This window comes from Dendropsophus ebraccatus, chromosome 10 (assembly GCF_027789765.1).
Source record: "Dendropsophus ebraccatus isolate aDenEbr1 chromosome 10, aDenEbr1.pat, whole genome shotgun sequence".
In the NCBI taxonomy this organism is placed as follows: domain Eukaryota; kingdom Metazoa; phylum Chordata; class Amphibia; order Anura; family Hylidae; genus Dendropsophus; species Dendropsophus ebraccatus.
In genome coordinates, this window is record NC_091463.1 from 6,876,513 (window position 1) to 6,896,603 (window position 20,091).

The following is a 20,091-nucleotide window of genomic DNA, read 5'->3' on the forward strand; positions in this document are numbered from 1 at the left end:
AGATCCCCCCCACACACGCACAATGGATAATTCCAGCTCAGAAACAAGCTGATATATGGAGGAAAGGTTTTTAGATTGATAGAACATAAAATCTATTGATGAGGAATACTTATAAAATTCCTACGAAAACTCAATTATAAAATTTTGAAATATTTTTTTTTAAAGGTGGAATCAGTAAATTTTTTCTGACTCCAGCCAAAACTAGTTCCGACTACGATTCCAGTGCTGGTACATAGGGACGTAGGGCTGGGCGATATGGCCAAAAAATAAAATCTCGATTTAAATTCTTTTTTGGACGATTCTCGATTTAAATTTAAATTCGATTTTTTTTTTTTGCTAAATAAACAATATTTTTCTATTTACAGCATCAGATACTATTTTAATGATGTTTGAGACAAGTGTATTGTGGAGGCATAGTGGATAAGGGGTGTAGTAGTAGTAGAACAGATGAGGGGTGTAGTAGTACAGAAACAGATGAAAGGTGTAGTAGTACAGGAATAGATGAGGGGCAGGGACATAGCTAGGAGTATGGGGCCCCATAAAAACTTGGTGACTGGTGGGGGGGGAGAGCATGAGGCACACTGGGGGAGGGAGCATGGGGCACACTTGGGGGGGAGGGGAGCATGGGGCACAATGGGGGAGGGAGAGGAATGGGGCACACTGGGGGAGGGAGAGGCATGGGGCACACTGGGAGAGGAGGAGAGCATGGGGCACACTAGGGGAGGGAGAGGCATGGGGCACACTAGGGGAGGGAGAGCATGGGGCACACTAGGGGAGGGAGAGGCATGGGGCACACTGGGGGGAGGGAGCATGGGGCACACTGGGGGAGGAGGAGAGCATGGGGCACACTAGGGGAGGGAGAGGCATGGGGCACACTGGGGGGAGGGAGCATGGGGCACACTGGGGGAGGGAGAGGCATGGGGCACACTGGGGGGAGGGGAGCATGGGGCACACTGGGGGAGGAGGAGAGCATGGGGCACACTGGGGGGGAGGGGAGCATGGGGCACAATGGGGGAGGGAGCATGGGGCACACTGGGGGAGGAGGAGAGCATGGGGCACACTGGGGGAGGAGGAGAGCATGGGGCACACTGGGGGAGGGAGCATGGGGCACACTGGGGGGGAGGGGAGCATGGGGCACACTGGGGGGGAGCATGGGGCACACTGGGGGAGGGAGAGGCATGGGGCACACTGGGGGGAAGGAGCATGGGGCACATTGGGGGGGAGGGGAGCATGGGGCACACTGGGGGGGAGGGAGCATGGGGCACATTGGGGGGGAGGGGAGCATGGGGCACACTGGAGGGGGGGGAGGGATCATGGGCCTGTGCTCCTCCTCCCGCCGCTGAGCCGAATATCCCCTCACGGACGCATATGGCGGTCCCTGGAGGAGTTTGAAGAATCGGGTGTGGAGGGTGATAGTGTCGGTGCAGGTGCTGGAGCTGTACAGTGGGATCGGGGGTCTGCACTGCGCCCCCTGATCCCGCTGTACGGCTCCAGCACCCGCATCGACATTATCACCGGACCCTTCAGCCTCCAGCTACATGGAGGTCCCCGGAGGGGACTGAAGAATCGGGTGATACAGCCGGATCGGGGGGCGCAGTGCAGACCCCCGATTTAGCTGTACAGCTCTAGCAGCGACACTATCAACCGATTCTTCAGCCTCCTCCGGGGACCTCCACGTGCGGCCGGGAGGAAGCGCGTGTATTCGTCCTGCTATGGGGGCGGGTCAGCAGCGGGGACAGAGGACGCTGTTGGGCACTCTCCCTCCTCAGGCAGACTTCAGTAGCTGGAGGCCGCAACGAACGTGCCTCCCTCGCGGCCGCACGCATCCAATTATTTATTTTTTTTAATTCGATTTTCGATTAAAAAAAAAAATCAAATCGATTCTCAAATTCTGGGCGAATTAATCGAATTAATTCGATTAATCGCCCAGCCCTATAGGGACGTCCCCAAGATGGCGGCATAGGAGGCTACAGCACCGGGACGGAAGATTTGGTGCAGTGCAAGATCACTGTGTATTTACGGAGCGGCGGGCAAAGGATCGGCAAGATGGGAAGTTCCGACCCTTTGAAAAAAGCCCATAAAGAAAAGTTAATATACAAATTATATTTAGAAAAATTATGTATAGTAATTAGTATCTAAAATAAAGAATAAAAAAAAATAGCCTGGTGTGAACTGGGCCTGGTCTGGGCCTGTTTTTTTGCTTTTGTGTGACACACCTGATTGCTTCTCTGCTAGCCTTGATTGCCGCACCTGAGCAAGTCTGTTTGATTGACGTTCTTCTCTGCCTGTCTGGAACCTAGAGGATCAGAGCGCCAGTCCAATGGGGATCTGGACCGGGCTCTTGATCCTCATAAAAAAAAGCTAAGCCAGTCTCTCAGCGCTGGCTATTAAGGTCATACCCTGATCCCAGCTCCCCCTGTCTATTCCTGCGATGCCCGTACCTAATTCCTCTGCTCGATCTACCTGTTACCTGACCTCCCGCCTGAACTTAGACTATGTGTTTGCTCTCCGACTTTGTACCGCGTTGCTCGTTTGGTTCTGACTTGGCTCTCTGACTCCTCTTTATTGTGTTTGTCTGTCTGTCTTGTTCTGTGTCGCACGTATCCAGTACAGGGAACGTCTTCATGGTTTTCGGCGGCTGTCTAGGGCCGATTGAGGCAAGTAGGTTGGGACAGTAGGTGGGTTCAGTATCAGGGCCCACTGTCTCCTCTTTTCTTTACCTCCCTATCCTGACATCAAAATACAACTATTTTGCATTCATGGGCTGCCACTACTAGGAGGTAAGAGAAGTGGCAATAGGGGCGACTTGTGCATCCTTGCTGGCCGATCTGTTCTTGGTGTTTTGGGAAAGGGAGGTGCTTTCCGATGGATCTCCTCCAGGGGATGGCGAGGATGGTATCTTCTCCTGGATGAGATTCTTCAGTGACATCTTATTTATTTCGCAGGGCAGCAGAGTGGACCTGGATGCCTGCCGAGGTTTGGGTTCGTATGAACCCGAACGCTCGGCAGCAGATTCCAGCTGTCTGCCCGCTCCGTGGAGCGGGCGGATCCAGCAGGAGTAATGCCTGGAAAACTGGGATACAGCCTATGGCTATATCCCAGTTTTCCAGGCGGTCCTCCCTCTGGATCCGCCCGCTCCACGGAGCGGGCAGACAGCGGGGATCATTACCAGTTCGGACCATCCCTACTTTATACAATGGCTGAATAATAATGACAGGTAAACCCTGTTGATGTACAAGATAACTCAAGAAAGTATTGAGTTTCTAGACCTGAAAATTATGGTGAGTGGGACTGGCAAGATTAACACCACCATTCAGAGGAAAGAAATGAATGTTAACTCATTATTGCATGCACACCCTCAGCACACCCAAGACACACCATCCGAGGGATCCAGATAGGATAACTTACACGGATCTCCGACCAAAGGAATATGAAAAGCAAGCCCAAGAGGTAAGGAGGAGACTTTTGGCAAGGGGTTACAGACGGAGGGTTGTTAAGAAAGGCTATCGGGAAACTAGAACTCTTTCACCCAGTGAATCACTGATACCCAAAAAACGCAAACATACTCACATTGGAGGGAAATGGAGAATATTCTGCAATCTTATTGGCCCATATTGACACATTTTTTGATGGAACAGGAACTTATGGCTATAAGGTTGTTCAAACTATCTCTTGTAATTTACCAAGCCTCTTGTCCTTGTTGTTTGCACTACATTGGGATGACGTCTCATAAGCTGAGAGAGAGACCTATGGAAGCACATGTACATGATATAAAGAACACCAAGGGGCAGATTTATGAAAGAGTGTAAATATACACCTGGTGTAAACTGCCACAGCAACCAATCACAGCTCAGCTTTTATTCTACCAGAGCTGAAAGCTGAGCTGTGAATGGTTGCTGTGGGCAGTTTACACCAGGTGTATATTTACACACTTTCATAAATCAGTCTCCAAGTTGGTGATATCATTGCATTGGAAATATATAAAGCAATCCCTTAGTAATCGAGCACTGATAGAATAGATCAATGCTGTACATATGTACTACAATGATCCCTATGATTCTCCTAGAGTAACTACAAATCACTGTTAAAAAAAAATCCCTTCCCATAATAAAAGTTAAAATTGCCCTCTTTTTCCCAAGCAGAGTCTGTTCACAGTGATGGCGGCAGCCATCTTGGATCAGATGGCTGCCCAGGGAGGGGAGAGTGAGTGACTGGGCAACGTTGTCAGTACCTTGTTTAAACATAGGCTAAGGCTATTTTAAAACGCCATTCCCGGTGAATTGCTGCTGTTTAACACTACCCACGGACTAAATCAATGATGATGTTCATTAATTCTGCCGTAGGTAGCGTTAAACAACGACTGTTCATGGGGAACGTCATCTAAAAATAGTCCCATTTTTTTTTCACTTCCCTTTTTGTGCATTTACACTTTAGTTTGCTGTGGTTCACTTTCACTATTGTGTAACCAGTGTGTCTTTATTTTCCCACTAGATGGCGTCAGTCCCTCCAGGTTTGGGCTTGGAGTTTGCAAACGTCCCACTGTCATGGATAGAGTTGACATGTATTTTGTGGTATTCTTTGCCCCTTGGAGGGCTGATGTATATTTGGGTTTGGTATACCTTATCCAAAATGGCGTCCACACAACTACCTGATGTCATAGCGCATGAGCTCCCTAGGTTGCTTGCTAGAGCACATGACTTTGTTACTGACAGCCCACATGAGAGGGACTTGCTTTCTTCACACAATGTGCATCACATGAGCAGGCACTGTATAGATAGAAGACAGCTGCAATGTCTCTTTATGCACATAAATAGCTGTTGCCTCCACTTCATTACGCCCGGAGGATGAAACATGGTGCAGGTGAGGTGCGCTGTATGGGGACTGTGAGTGGTGAGACCTGCACAAGGAACCTTTTTTTCTTTTTAATACAGGGCTGGCAATAAATCTTCATATTTTTGCACAGTGGCAGCCATATATATATATATATATATATATATATATATATATATATATATATGCACTTTGCATTCATGTGGAACCCCCTGCGTGGACGACTCAGTGCCGAATCCTGCCTTCTATCAGTTTGAATGGAAGGGCTTGTGCGCCTCCGCTTAAAGAACTGACATGTCAATTCTTTGAGCAGAGAGGTGCAAGCCCTCCCATTCAAACTAATAGAAGGCAGGATTCTGCTATGAGAATTTTGGCGCCAGTTCCGTATTGTGAACGGGGTCTTAGACTGGGTTCACACTACATTTTTTTGCAAAAATGGATGGAAAACTGATGCATTTGTGTGCATCCGTTTTAATCAGTTTTTCCATTGACGTCTATTATTTTAACCCCTAGACGACCTAGGACGTACCGGTACGTCCTGAGCTATGAAGTATGCAATCAGCAGCCGCCACCTCACCGTTAATGACACGCTGCAGCATGACATTAACTCCTTAAACGCCTCGGCCGCAGTGTTTAAGTGTAAGTGACAGGGGGAGTCCCCTGTCACTTACCGATCGGGACCCCCGCAGTGTGACTGCGGGGGTCCTGATCGGTAAAACAGACCGCCGGAGGTCTCTCACCTGCCTCCGTGCGGTCCGATCTATTAAAATATAACAAGCGTCATTGTGAACGGCGAACACGAAAAGAGGGGAAAAAAGTGCGTGGATTACCGATTTAATGTTACATTATATATAAAAAAAAAAAAATTATAAAAAGTGATCAAAACGTCCGATCTTCACAATTATGGTATTAATAAAAACTGGAGATCATGGCAGAAAAAAATGACACCTCATACAGCCCCGTAGGTGAAAAAATAAAACTATTATAAGCGTCACAATAGTCCCATTTTATTAATATTTAATTGCCAAAAAAAAGGATTTCATAAAAAAAAAATATAACATTAGAGAATCTGTGTAGCCTGCATATGGTTGTGTTCGGACTGACCTATAGAATAATTGTATAATGTCGCTTTTACCATATAGTGTATTACGTAGACACAGGAACCCCCCAAACGTTACCATATTGCATTTTTTTTACGATTTCACCTATTTATATCTTCATGAATAATAATATATTTGGGATTCCATCATACATGTTATGGTAAAATGAAAGACGCCATTACACAGTACAACTATTCCTGTAACAAATAAGCACTTACACGGCTTGTAGATAGAAAACTGAGAGTGCTGGAGCTCTTAGAAGGGGCGGAGGGAAAAACGAAAGCGCAAAGATCAAAATTTGCGCGGTCCACTGGGTCATTTTGGGCCGGGTCCTCAAAGGGTTAAAAAAATCAAAATACAAAACAAATGTGTTTTGTTCTTTTTAAATTGGAAGTCAATGGAAAAACTGATCAAAACGTATGCACACAAATGCAGTGGTTTTCTGCAAAAACAGATGGGAAAAAAAACGTAGTGCAAACCCAGCCTTAGGTTTGTTTTTATCGTTGAATAAAGTTTGTTACTTTTGCTCTATTTTAGGGGTCTGTGTGTGTTTTATAGATGGGACCAGGCATAGTTGGAGTTTACATGAAATGGAACCCTGATGTTGGACGGAAATCCACCGGATGTGTGATGAATATTTTAGTTCAGGTCACTCCCTTAAAGGGGTATCCCATCTGGGACATTTATGACATGTCTGACAGAAACAGATCCCACCTCTGGGACGACACATAACCCTGTATAGCCGCTTGTGGCAGCCACAGGATATCATACACACTGTAATAGTGGTTGTGTAACCAGCGAGAGTTGATGGGATTACACTGGTTATATGACTCCCGATCAGGGGCGGATTAACTTTGCCGTAGGCCCGCGAAGTTCACCAAGCCTGCCCCCCCCCAACCCACTGTAACTATGGCAGCACTAGCGTAGTGTTTATACTACAGGATATATAATGTCATAATGCCCTGAATTGTGCAAAATTGCTATAAAAAGCATCGTTTTTTTTGGCAAATCATAGCAGAACTGTAGCCAGGAGACATTACACCACTAAAAGTGTGTCTTTTTTGGGTGCCCATGGGCCCCGGGCTACCGCTGGAAATGGACCTATTATAATCCACTACTGCTCCCAATCACCTTTATGCCAGTTGCGTAACCATTCTGCTGTTGGCTTCTCGACCACCACAAGGCGTACAGGACAGGGGACCCCTAATCTGTCCTAGATCGGTGTACCCTGTGTGGCTGGGATACATGATGGCTGACCACCACAAGGCGTACAGGACAGGGGACCCCTAATCTGTCCCGGATCGGTGTACCCTGTGTGGCTGGGATACATGATGGCTGACCACCACAAGGCGTACAGGACAGGGGACCCCTAATCTGTCCCGGATCGGTGTACCCTGTGTGGCTGGGATACATGATGGCTGACCACCACAAGGCGTACAGGACAGGGGGCCCCTAGTCTGTCCCGGATCAGTGTACCCTGTGTGGCTGGGATACATGATGGCTGACCACCACAAGGCGTACAGGACAGGGGGCCCCTAGTCTGTCCCGGATCGGTGTACCCTGTGTGGCTGGGGATACATGATGGCTGACCACCACAAGGCGTACAGGACAGGGGGCCCCTAATCTGTCCTAGATCGGTGTACCCTGTGTGGCTGGGGATACATGATGGCTGACCACCACAAGGCGTACAGGACAGGGGGCCCCTAATCTGTCCTAGATCGGTGTACCCTGTGTGGCTGGGGATACATGATGGCTGACCACCACAAGGCGTACAGGACAGGGGGCCCCTAATCTGTCCTAGATCGGTGTACCCTGTGTGGCTGGGGATACATGATGGCTGACCACCACAAGGCGTACAGGACAGGGGGCCCCTAATCTGTCCTAGATCGGTGTACCCTGTGTGGCTGGGGATACATGATGGCTGACCACCACAAGGCGTACAGGACAGGGGGCCCCTAATCTGTCCTAGATCGGTGTACCCTGTGTGGCTGGGGATACATGATGGCTGACCACCACAAGGCGTACAGGACAGGGGGCCCCTGTGTGGCTGGTAATACATGATGGCTGACCACCACAAGGCGTACAGGACAGGGGGCCCCTGTGTGGCTGGGATACATGATGGCTGACCACCACAAGGCGTACAGGACAGGGGGCCCCTGTGTGGCTGGGATACATGATGGCTGACCACCACAAGGCGTACAGCACAGGGGGCCCCTAATCTGTCCCGGATCAGTGTACCCTGTGTGGCTGGGATACATGATGGCTGACCACCACAAGGCGTACAGGACAGGGGGCCCCTGTGTGGCTGGGATACATGATGGCTGACCACCACAAGGCGTACAGGACAGGGGGCCCCTGTGTGGCTGGTAATACATGATGGCTGACCACCACATAGGGATTATAATGCTGCAGGTAGCCCCAGCCTTGCAGGGTCCCTGCCATTACACATTGTCACATCCTTTCCACAGATCAGGGTGGAATGAAGCATCTCTGTACACTTCTGTCAGGGGATGCTGGGAGTTGTAGTTTACTACGGTTGGTGCTCACTGCCCCTGCAGACACCATGAGCCGCCTCTACCCACAGCTCCACCTCACAAATCCATTTATATCCCATTTCCCGCCTAAAAACGTCATCTGCGGCGACCTACCAGGTGCTTTCCTTCCAGCCGGACACACGTGTTTACATGCGGAACCAAGTCAGGTGACGTCACCAAGTCCTCAAACTTCCGGCGCCGTTACCAGGGCGACCGAGTAGACGCCGGGTTCTGCGCGCGGGATTTCACTTGTCTCCGCGCTCACGTGATCGCTATAAACCGCGCGGGAAGAAGGGGAGGCGCTTGGTGGTGCCGCGCGCTGCCTCATCCTCCCCTCATGGTTAGTGGGAACCTGAGCGGCAATGGTGGAGGGTCTGTGCTGACTTATATTGAGGGGCACATTATAACCTTGGTCCATGATAATGGGTGTAGACCCCATAGGGTCAGGTGCTCATGTGATATCTGCATCCTCCTGTGGGATGGGGGAGAGGTGAGTATGTCTAGTCTGGGGTCTGGTTACATGTGGTTGGATTTAGTCAGGTCAGTCGGATATAACTACAGACAGGCAGGGAGAATCTTCCTCACCTCACCCCAGGAATCACTATTACATCCTCTCTGCTGTTTATTGGCAGCAGTTCACAGTTGGTTTACTCCGCCGTCCACCGAGGTGCAACCATTCTCTACACTTATCAAGAAGATTATGGGGTGGCGGCCGTCTGTGTCCAATTACCAGGGAAACTAATGCTGCGTTTACACGTAACGATAATTGGCCCGATCGTACGATTAACGATGTCGGAGTAACGTTTTTTTTTCCATAACAAGCAGCGTTTAGACGGTACGATGTATCGTACGGAAAATTCGTTGTGCAATCGTTTTGCGAACGCTTAAGCCTATCTCACACATTGGTTAAATCGGCGAACGACTGTTCACACGGAACGATTTGCGAATTTTTTACGAACGACGATTTGATAACACGTTGAAAGATCAAAATGCGCGATGTATCGTTCGTCGTATGATCGTTCGCTGCGTTTACACGTTCGAATTCAATCGTTATCGCGCAAATTTGTACGATAATCGTTTCGTGTAAACGCACCATAAGTTGGTAATGTCAGACGTGTATCACATACTTCTATGTAGAGGAGGAGGAAGGTGTTTATAGTAAAGTAACCTACAACATTGGACTGTTTTCTCCCCCGTGAATCTTAACCCCTTAGTGACCTCCGATACGGCTTTCTACGGCGGTCACTAATGGGCCTTATTCTGCTGCCATCAGCTTTTTACGGCGATGGCAGAGAATAAGGCTGCGGGGCCGGGACGGCCCCCACCCCATCCCCCCGGCTACCGGAGGTAGCTGAGGGGTTGGGGCAGTGTGTGGGGTCCGTCCCGGCCCCCCCCCTTACCGACGATCGCCGCTATTAACGTTATAGCGGCGGCCGTCGGTAAAGAGGATTACCGGTGCCGCCGCCACCTTTCATCTCCCCCCGCCGTGAATCTACGGCGGGGGGAGATGAAATAAGTGTAGATCAGACCCCCCTAGTGCCCCGATAACTAACCCCCCTCCCCCGGCGGCCATCATTTCCAAGATGGCCGCCGCCATCGCTGTGAACCGACTAACGTCGGTTCACAGCGATTAAAAAGTTAAAATGAATGAAAGCCCCATGCTCTCCGCCACCGGAGGTAGCGGAGAGCATGGGGCAGTCATCGGGGACCCCCCTGTGGGGTCCCGGTACAAGCGATCAGCGGTATATACTATATACCGCTGATCGCTTGTACCATGTGCTCCCGGCACTTTTTATCCCGTCACCATAAATGATTGGTGACAGGGGATAAAAAGTGATGTCCCCCCACCCCCCAAGTCGATTACATGTAACCCCCCCCAGATTGCACGTAACCACCGCGCGTTGCCTCTGACCACGCCACGATGCCTCTGACCACGCCACGATGCCTCTGACCACGCCACGATGCCTCTGACCACCGCACGTCGCCTCTGACCACCGCACGTCGCCTCTGACCACCACACGTCGCCTCTGACCACCACACGTCGCCTCTGACCACCACACGTCGCCTCTGACCACCCCAAATTGCCAATGACCCCCTCCAGATTGCGGTGCCCATGTCAGATTACAGGTACCCACCCCAGATTGCCTATAAGAACTTCAGTTTATCCATAACCACCCCACATTGCCCGTAACCACCCCACGTTGCCCGTAACCACCCCAGATTGTCTGTAAGCACAGCAGGTTGCCCGTAACCAGCCCACGTTGCCTGTAACCACCCCAGATTGTCTGTAAGCACTGCAGGTTGCCCGTAACCACCCCACGTTGCCCGTATCCACCCCAGATTGTCTGTAAGCACTGCAGGTTGCCCGTAACCACCCCACGTTTCCCGTAACCATCCCAGAGTGTCTGTAAGCACAGCAGGTTGCCCGTAACCAGCCCACGTTGCCCGTTACCAGCCCACGTTGCCTGTAACCAGCCCACGTTGCCTGTAACCAGCCCACGTTGTCTGTAACCAGCCCACGTTGCCTGTAACCAGCCCACGTTGCCTGTAACCACCCCACGTTGCCGTAACCACAGCAGGTTGCCCGTGACCACCACACGTTGCCCATAACCACCACACGTTGCCCGTAACCACCCCGCGTTGCCTGTAACTACCCCACGTTGCCTGTAACCACAGCAGGTTGCCCGTGACCACCCCATGTTGTCCGTAACCACCCCAGATTACCTGTAACCACCTCAGGTTGCCCATAACCACCCCTGGTTGCCCGTAACCACTCCACATTACCTGTAATCTCATTTTTTTTATTTTATTTTAGTAACTGCGCTATTCTAATAACCATTACTAGCTGCGGTTTTGCTCCTGTAAATTGGCGCTCCTTCCCTTCTGAGCCCTGCTGTGTGCCCATACAGTGGTTTATGCCCACATATGAGGTACCGTTTTACTCAGGAGAACCTGCGTTACAGATTTTGGGGTGAATTTTCTCTCCTGTTCCTCGTCAAATTGAGAAATTTCAAACTAAACCAACATATTATTGGAAAAATTCGAGTTTTTCATTTTTACTGGCCAATTTTGAATACTTTCCTCTAATACCTGTGGGGTAAAAATGGTCACCACACACCAAGATGAATTCTTTGAGGGGTGCTCTTTCCAAAATGTGGTGACTTTTGGGGGGAATCTATTCTGCTGACACTACAGGGGCTCAGCAAACGCACCTGGCGCTCAGAAACTTCTTCAGAAAAATCTGCACTGAAAATGCTAATTGGCGCTCCTTCCCTTCTGAGCCCGGCTGTGTGCCCATGCAGTGGTTTATGCCCACATATGGGGTACCGTTCTACGCAGGAGAACCTGCTTTACATATATTGGGGTGACATTTCTCTCCTGTTCCTCGTGAAATTGAGAAATTTCAAACTAAAGGAACATATTATTGGAAAAATTCGAGTTTTTCATTTTTACTGTCTACTTTTGAATACTTTCCTCAAATACCTGTGGGGTCAAAATGCTCACCACACCCCAAAATATATTCTATGAGGGGTGCACTTTCCAAAATGGAGTGACTTATTGGGAGATTTTACTCTGTGGACACTACAGGGGCTCTGCAAACGCACCTGGCACTCGGAAACTTCTTCAGCAAAATCTGCATTGAAAAAGCTAATTGGCGCTCCTTCCCTTCTGAGCCCTGCTGTGTGCCCATGCAGTGGTTTACGCCCACATATGGGGTACCGTAGTACTCAAGAGAACCTGCGTTACAAATTTTGTGGTACTTTTTTCCTCTTGTTCCTCGTGAAATTGAGAAATTTCAAACTAAAAGAACATAATATTGGAAAAATTAGAGTTTTTCATTTTTACTGTCTACTTTTGAATACTTTCCTCTAATACCTGTGGGGTCAAAATGGTCACCACACACCAAGATGAATACTTTGAGGGGTGCACTTTCCAAAATGGAGTGACTTATGGCGAGATTTTACTCCGCTGGCACTACAGGGGCACTGCAAACGCACCTGGCGCTCGGAAACTTCTGCAGCAAAATCTGCATTGAAAAAGCTAATTGGCGCTCCTTCCCTTCTGAGCCCTCCTGTGTGCCCATGCAGTGGTTTATGCCCACATATGGGGTACCATTGTACTCAGGAGAACCTGCGTTACAAATTTTGGGGTACTTTTTTCCTCTTGTTCCTCGTGAAATTGAGAAATTTCAAACTAAACGAACATATTATTGGAAGAATTCGAGTTTTTCATTTTTACTGTCTTCTTTTGAATACTTTCCTGTAATACCTGTGGGGTCAAAATGGTCACCACACACCAAGATGAATTCTTTGAGGGGTGTACTTTCCAAAATGGGGTGACTTATGGGGGGTTTTCTCTCTGCTGACACTACAGGGGCACTACAAACGCACCTGGCGCTCAGAAACTTCTTCAGCAAAATCTGCATTGGAAAAGCTAATTGGCGCTCCCTTCCTTCTGAGCCCTGCTGTGTGCCCATACAGTGGTTTACGCCCACATATGGGGTACCATTGTACTCAAGAGAACCTGCATTACAAATTTTGGGGTGCTTTTTGTCTCATATTCCTTTTGAAAATGAGAAACTTTAATCTAAACGTATATATTATTGGAAAATTTAAATTTTCAATTTTTTTACTGCCTAATTGTGAATACTTTCCTCCAGCCCCTGTAGGGTTAAAATGCTCATTATACCCCTAGATTAATTCTTTAAGGTGTGTAGTTTCCAAAATGGGGTCACTTATGGGGGTTTTCAGGATACCAGACTTCTAAATCCATTTAAAAAAAGAACTGGTCCCTAAAAAAATCAGTTTCACGAAAATGTGATAATTTGCTGATAAATTTCTAAGCCCCATAACACCCTAAAAAAGTAAAATATGTTTACCAAATTATGCCAGAATAAAGAAGACATATTGGTAATGTGACTTAGTAACTAATTTATGTGCTACGACTTTCTTTTTTTAGAAGCAGAGAATTTCAAAGTTCATAAAATGCAAATTTTTTTAATTTTTCATGATATTTTGATGTTTTTCACAAAAAACACACAAAGTAGTGACCAAATTTTGCCACTAACATAAAGTGCCATATGTCACGAAAAAACAATCTCAGAATCGCTAGCATACGTTAAAGCATCACTGAGCTATAAGAGCATAAAGTGAGACAGGTCAGATTTTGAAAAATTAGCCTGGTCATTAAGGCCCAAACTAGCTGCAGCACGAAGGGGTTAAGGGGATTATCCAGGCTTAAAAAAACATGGCCGCCTTCTTCCAGAAACGGAACCTCTCCTGTCCTCAGTTTGGCTGCGGTTTTCCAGCTAAATTCTAGGGCAGTGAATAAAGCTGTGTTGTAATACCAGAAAGCAACCTGAGAACATGATGACGCTATTCTTGCAAGAAAGAAGCTGTATATACATGTGTGTGTGTATGTATATTTTTTTTTTAACAAAGATGCAGCGTGAACCCAGCCTAATCCTGAAAAACCTAGATGATTTTTTTTTCCCCCCCTGAAAACTACACCACCCCTGTTCTCAGGTTTTGTGTTCTATTACATCTCGACTCCATTCACTTCAATGGACCTAAGCTGCAATACTATGGGGTCACAGGTGACGCAGTGTTCAGTGAAAAAAATGCTTGATTTTTTTTTTTTTTTTCCTGTAATTGAGCTGCGGGCTTCTGGGTGTATTGTGGTATTGGTCAGGTCCGGTGTGGTGGTATCCAGTCACAGTATTGTGGTATTAGTCAGGTCTGGTATGGCGGTGTTATCCAGTCACAGTATTGTGGTATTAGTCAGGTCTGGTGTGGGGGTGTTACCCAGTCACAGTATGGTGGTATTGGTCAGGTCTGGTGTGGGGGTGTTAGCCAGTCACAGTATGGCGGTATTGGTCAGGTCTGGTGTGGCGATGGTAATCGTGTTGCCTGAAGCTATTACCTACCAATCTTCCAATCCTGTGGTGAGAATTCCCTCAGACAATATACACACCGCTCTAATCATTGATCCAATGTGGAAATTTGTTTATGTATTAAGCAGTTAAAAACCATGACAATGTTTCTACATGTAGAAAAATGCATGTGGCCAAAACCACGCTCCCCAAGATGGTACGTCTTCAGGTTTAGTGCCTAGGGCAGCAGCAGCTGTTAATGTGGCCCTGGGTCTCTGTATTTGAGAACATAGGGGCTTCAGTGGTCGGATCCCCACTCAACCTCCAACAATGTCTTAGATGTCCCATCCTGTGCAGAGTCTTGCAGATTGAAGTTATATTAGGCGCATGGTGGGATGAGGTTACTGTGAAGGTATCAGCATTATAATCTGGCAAGTATTCTGCTCACTTTCTATCGGCTTGATAAAGTTGCTTTAGTAAGTCTCCAGTCTCTTCAGGCCGGTAGTCTGTGAAGCTGTGTGGGCAGTGCCGGAGGTTATTACTAGAGATGACTGAACCTTTCAAAAGTTTGGTTCGTTAGGTTCGCCGAACTTTAATGTAAACTTTACCGAACCGCTAAACGCCTGCATGGTTTTAATGTGGTTTCTAAAGGCTGGCTCCTTATACTTACATATCCACTCTCCCTCTGGAACGGGACCGCACCACGGCCTGTGATTGACAGTGCGGGCCTTCACCATAGAAGACACTGGGTGACCGTGGACAGGTGAGCATGTTTATTTTTTTATTTTACTTATTTGTGTACTACCATCCTTCCGAACCACTCTGAACTTTGCAGAAAGTTCGGTAGCTAACCAAACTTTTTGCAAAGTTGAGAAGGAATCTGGGTTCGGGTGGCTCGGTTTGCTCATCTCTAGTTATGATCCATACTTCATTAGTGTTGGCCGTGTGTATCTGGGGTGTGTGGATGCTGTCGGCTGAGATTTATGCTCAATGTAACCTCAGTGGAAGGTAAGAATGGGTGTGAAAAAATACATCAACCTCCTGTAGTCGCCCCCACATCACATGCTGGGGATGTGTGTACGTGATCAGCGCCCTCCCTATTTCCTGACTCTTCATTGTATTATGTTAAAAGGGTAGTGCGGTGCTGGCTTTTTTTTTTTTTTCTAGCACCACATGACTAAGTTATACAAAGTTATCCACGGTGTTCGGGTTGTCTCACATTCCAGCCAGAAGCTCATTAGTCTAAATCTATTTTAATCACGTTGATACATTGGCCTAACGGCCATCTTGTGTCAGCACGTCACGTTGTGAAGACTTAGGGACTGGCCAAGCTTCTGTCCCCAGCTCTGTGCTGTGGGTGCCAACAGTCACATGGGCTGCAGCTTGCTCCAAGCAGAGTAAGCTGCAGATCATGTGACCAGCCCCAAAACCATCACAGCACGAAGTGTTAACACAAGATGGCCGCCGGGCCAATGTATTGACATGATTAAAATAGGTTTGGATTAATTAACTTCCAACACGAGGCAGGATGACACAGACGGCGTGGATGCCGGCAAGAAAGGTAATAGCGCCACATGACAAAGTTAGTTTATGTAGTTAAGTTATCTTATATAACTTTGTCATGTAGTGCAAGATTAAAAAAGAAAGAAGCCGCACTAACCCTCTTTAAGGCCGGCCCTCACCTCTCACCCATACTTGATGTGGCAAAGGGCCACAATGCCTAGGGTACGCCACATCCTAGTTAAAGGGGTTATCCAGTGCTACAAAAACATGGCCACTTTCCCCCTACTGTTGTCTCCAGAGTGGGTGGGGTTTTGAAACTCAGTTCCATTGAAGTAAATGGAGCTTAATTGCAAACCACACCTGAACTGGAGACATTAGTAGGGGGAAAAGTGGCCATGTTTTTCTAGAGCTGGATTAACTCTCAACTACCCTCACTAAAGTCTTTTAGCACAGACTGTCCTGAGGGGCACCTGCCCTGGTTTGAATATAACCAATTGACCTCATAAGTGGTTTCTTTTGGGAGGAGAGGAGGGGTCTTGTTGAGACTGTATGGATTGCTCATGTCCTTGTGCAATGCAGAACCGGCTCCATTTTTCCTCTTGTGGGAAAGGGACCTGAATGTCACCTTTTCTCCAGAAGAAAATCTGAAGATTTGTACGTTCTCGCACAGGCTTTTCCTGTCCTCTTATTCCAAAGAAAAAAGCGTCTATCCAGGTGGTACAGGTGCCCACCTGTGCATCGTATGTACCCAGAATCTTTGAATCACTGTTGGAGATGTGGAGGAGGGGAATCATTCTCCATAAGTGGTGGCGTTGTTCTAGGAGGGTACTTAAAATCTATGAGGCTGGGTACTGGAATGCTTGGGAGAAAGATCTTAATGTTACAATTGCCCCTAAGGATAGGCAGAAAGCAAATATACATAAACTATCCACCGCACAGGAGTAGAATTATAAAGAATTCTCCTGATGGTATTGGGTCCCGATCAAAGTACACTCTATGTTTCAATCAGTATCTGATCTCTGCTGTCGATGCAATATAGACAGGGGCACGATGCAACATGTATGGTGGGGGGGGGGGGGGGGAACAAATTGACTCCGTTCTGGAAGGGTGTCTTTGATACCTACCAAAAAATTAAGGGTCAGATGACACCTAGAACTCCTTAGGTGGCGCGGCTTTCTATCCTCCCTGAAGCTATAGGCCAATAGAAGAAGAGTCTCCTTAGATTGTCTGTTCATGGCTCGCTTGGTCGGTCATCCCACGCCACTGGCAATCCACTTATATACCTACCATGACTGACAGGCATGCTGAGATGTCACACCTCCACTGCATGAAAGAATTATCTGCTGCGGCCTCAAGATCCAATAAAAGGTATTGTGCTGTCTGGACCCCTTGGCTACTATCTCTTTTAACTCACGCTTTCCAGGCACTATTTTAGTAATGTCAATACGTGGTAAGGACCATCCTTTTATGACTCTAAACCATCAGGTTGGGACGTGGCCTTCCTAGTCAGGGCCAATCCCTCCCCTCTCCTCTTTCTTTTCAGTTCTCCCCCTTGTCTTTTCCCCATGCTGTTTCCTTACTGGTTTGCACATACCTGCTTACTATCCACCTCGCCTGTCGGTGCATCTTTTCCGTAATTTCAGATACGGCTCCCTGCTGTGGGCCGCATTGTGGGACTATCCTTATTTTCGCTTCTGTACACTGCCTGGGCTATACACATATATCATATTATACAGTAGCTCAGGTTTCGGTGTTGTATTTGAAAACCGGTAGAGAATGTGCCATGTCCTGTTGCAATATCTCCCACGATGGAATGCTTGTTGTGGCACACTTATGTGTTAAAGCAGTGTTTCCCAAACTGAGGCGCCCCCTAGTTGTTGGTGAGGCCCAGCTGGGGAGCTCGTTTTCACAAAAGTAACTATGATCTGCTTAGTCCTTTTGGAGTTTGCAAAAATCTCTATTTTAGCAACATTAATTTATTTTATACTTGCTTTATTAGTATATAGAGCTTGGAAGACAGGTGAAAGCTAGCCCTAGCATTATTTTCAGCTTTAAATTTCACCAAAGATAGTGAGGCCCAGGCAGCCTCTTGGTGAGTCTGGTGAGGCCCCGGCATTGCCTTGGTCTGTTGGGTGAGGCTCCAGTAGAAAAAGTTTGAGAAGCACTGTTAAAGTATAGCGGGTCACTGTGTACTTACGGTTGTATTCTTGTCCATGTATGACTTATATTTCTATAGATTTATTGTACACTTTTTCCTTTGCCAAAAATTTTATAAAATCTGATTACACATTAACCCCTAGACGCACCACAACGTTACTGTATGCCCTGGTGCTGCTAGGGAAGTTCAGAGGGGGGTCGTCCTCTGAACCGCCGCGATCCAGGATGTGGACGCGATCCCGGGACCGCGGCTATTAGCGGGCACGGTCTGATCGCTGTGCCCGCTAATTAGGCATTTAGATTCAGCTGTCAAAGTTGACAGCTGTATCTAAATGATAGCTGTCCCCCATCATTGGTGGTTTAGTGGGGGGATTGCCCCCCTGCGAAGTGATCGTGGAGGAACGATCCCTGCATCTGGGCCGGGGTCTGCGCCGTAATTACGCTGATCCTGGCTCAGCATTCTATTGCTTTCAGCTGCAGCAGCCGAAAGCAATAGAACACTGATCTCATCGATTTATGCAGTATATATATACTGCATAGATCTTTATGAGAGATCAGTGTAGTAATACTAGAAGTCCCCCGGGGGGAATAACCACAGGGGGACTTCTAGTATGTGTGTAAAAAAAAAAAAAATTAACTTTTTTTTTTTTTTAATAAAGCCCTCTCCCTTAATAAAAGTTTGAATCACCCCCCTTTTCCCATTTTATAAATAAACATATTTGGTATCGCCGCGTACGTAATCGCTCGAACTATTAAATTATCACATTCCTGATCTCACACAGTAAACGGCGTAAGCGGCCAAAAATTCTAAAGTGCAAAATTGTGCATTTTGGGTCGCATTAAATCTAGAAAAATTGTAATAAAACGCAATCAAAAAGTTGCATATACCAATAGAAAATACACATCATGGTGCCAAAAATTACACCTCACACAGGCCCATAACCCAAAGGATAAAAGCGCTATAAGCATGGGAATAGAGCAATTTTAAGTAACATATATATTCTTTTAAAAAGGTTTTAATTTTTTAAAAGCCATCAAATAAAATAAAAGTTACATATACTCGTAAACGTACTGACTTGAGGCACATGTATAACAAGCCAGTTTTACCCTAGGGTGAACGGCGTAAACCCCCCCAGGTGGAAAAACGCATGCGCTATGGCCTTATATACACACATGCAAAGGAAAAAAGGAAATCGCAAAAATGAAAACGGTCTGTGTCCCCTAAAGGTTAATATCTACGAAGCATACTCAAGCGAATGTATTTCTAATACCCTGAAAGCAATGCTCTCCTTACTGCCCTTTGTAACAAGAAGGGTGTGCTGAGTACATCCTGTGTAACACAAAGAGATGATTATAGGATATTATTTATCAATAACCATGTATAAAAACAGCAGACAATTATACCAATATTATAGTAGTTATATTCTTGTATATAGGAGCAGTATTATAGTACCAGACGCCACAGTCCAACGTGGACTTAACTGCAGTCAATTGGAACTATAATTAGTAGGTTTTCTTTAAATCCCCTTTTTTAATTCTGGGATGACGTAGGAGGCTTCAGAACCAATTTTAGAGGTTTGGTCTCAAGATCCAATATAAAACACCCAGTGGTCGACCTGGAACCAATTACAATTGTACCTTGGGGGACCACTGTATAATGAAGCTACTAAAGATGACTGAACCTCGAGCATGCTTGAGTCCATTCGAACCCGAACTTTCGGCATTTGATTTGGTTTGAAATAAAGAGGTATAAAAACCATACAAAGAACCAATAAGTGAACCTAGAAAGCAACAGATATACTGTATGTATATATGAAAAAACTATGGGGAACCTTTACTTGCTTTGTACTTTTTATAGTGCAGAGAAAAAAAAAAGTTATCCATAGGTCTTTATTAAAAAAGTTGTTTACTTTTTCCTGTACAGCCTCCGTAATATGCTGTGTGAGCTCTATTTTCTCGCTACTAGAGATGAGCAAACCTGGAGCATGCTGGAGTCCATCCTAACCCGAACTTTAGGCATTTGATTAGCGGTGGCTGCTGAAGTTGGATGAAGCCCTAAGGCTATGTGGAAAACATGGATATAGTCATTGGCTGT

The 20,091-nt window shown here is 46.9% G+C and overlaps 2 protein-coding genes across 5 annotated transcripts in view; one reads left to right on the forward strand and one right to left on the reverse strand.

Annotated features, from left to right (window-relative positions):
- The window catches only part of LOC138766015 (transcription termination factor 1-like), a 42,286-nt gene extending 33,602 nt beyond the window's left edge, over nt 1-8,684 (reverse strand). For 3 of the 4 annotated variants that reach the window (XM_069943284.1, XM_069943282.1, XM_069943285.1), the window contains exon 1: nt 8,579-8,684. The gene's annotated coding sequence lies outside the window, so the exon portion shown is untranslated. Of the gene's footprint in view, nt 1-3,570; nt 3,724-8,578 lie in introns of those variants that run through there. The other variant, XM_069943283.1, reaches the window with a different exon arrangement.
- Nucleotides 1-20,091, forward strand: part of GTF3C4 (general transcription factor IIIC subunit 4) — a 660,517-nt gene that overhangs the window by 425,899 nt on the left and 214,527 nt on the right. The gene's annotated exons all lie outside the window — the stretch shown is intronic.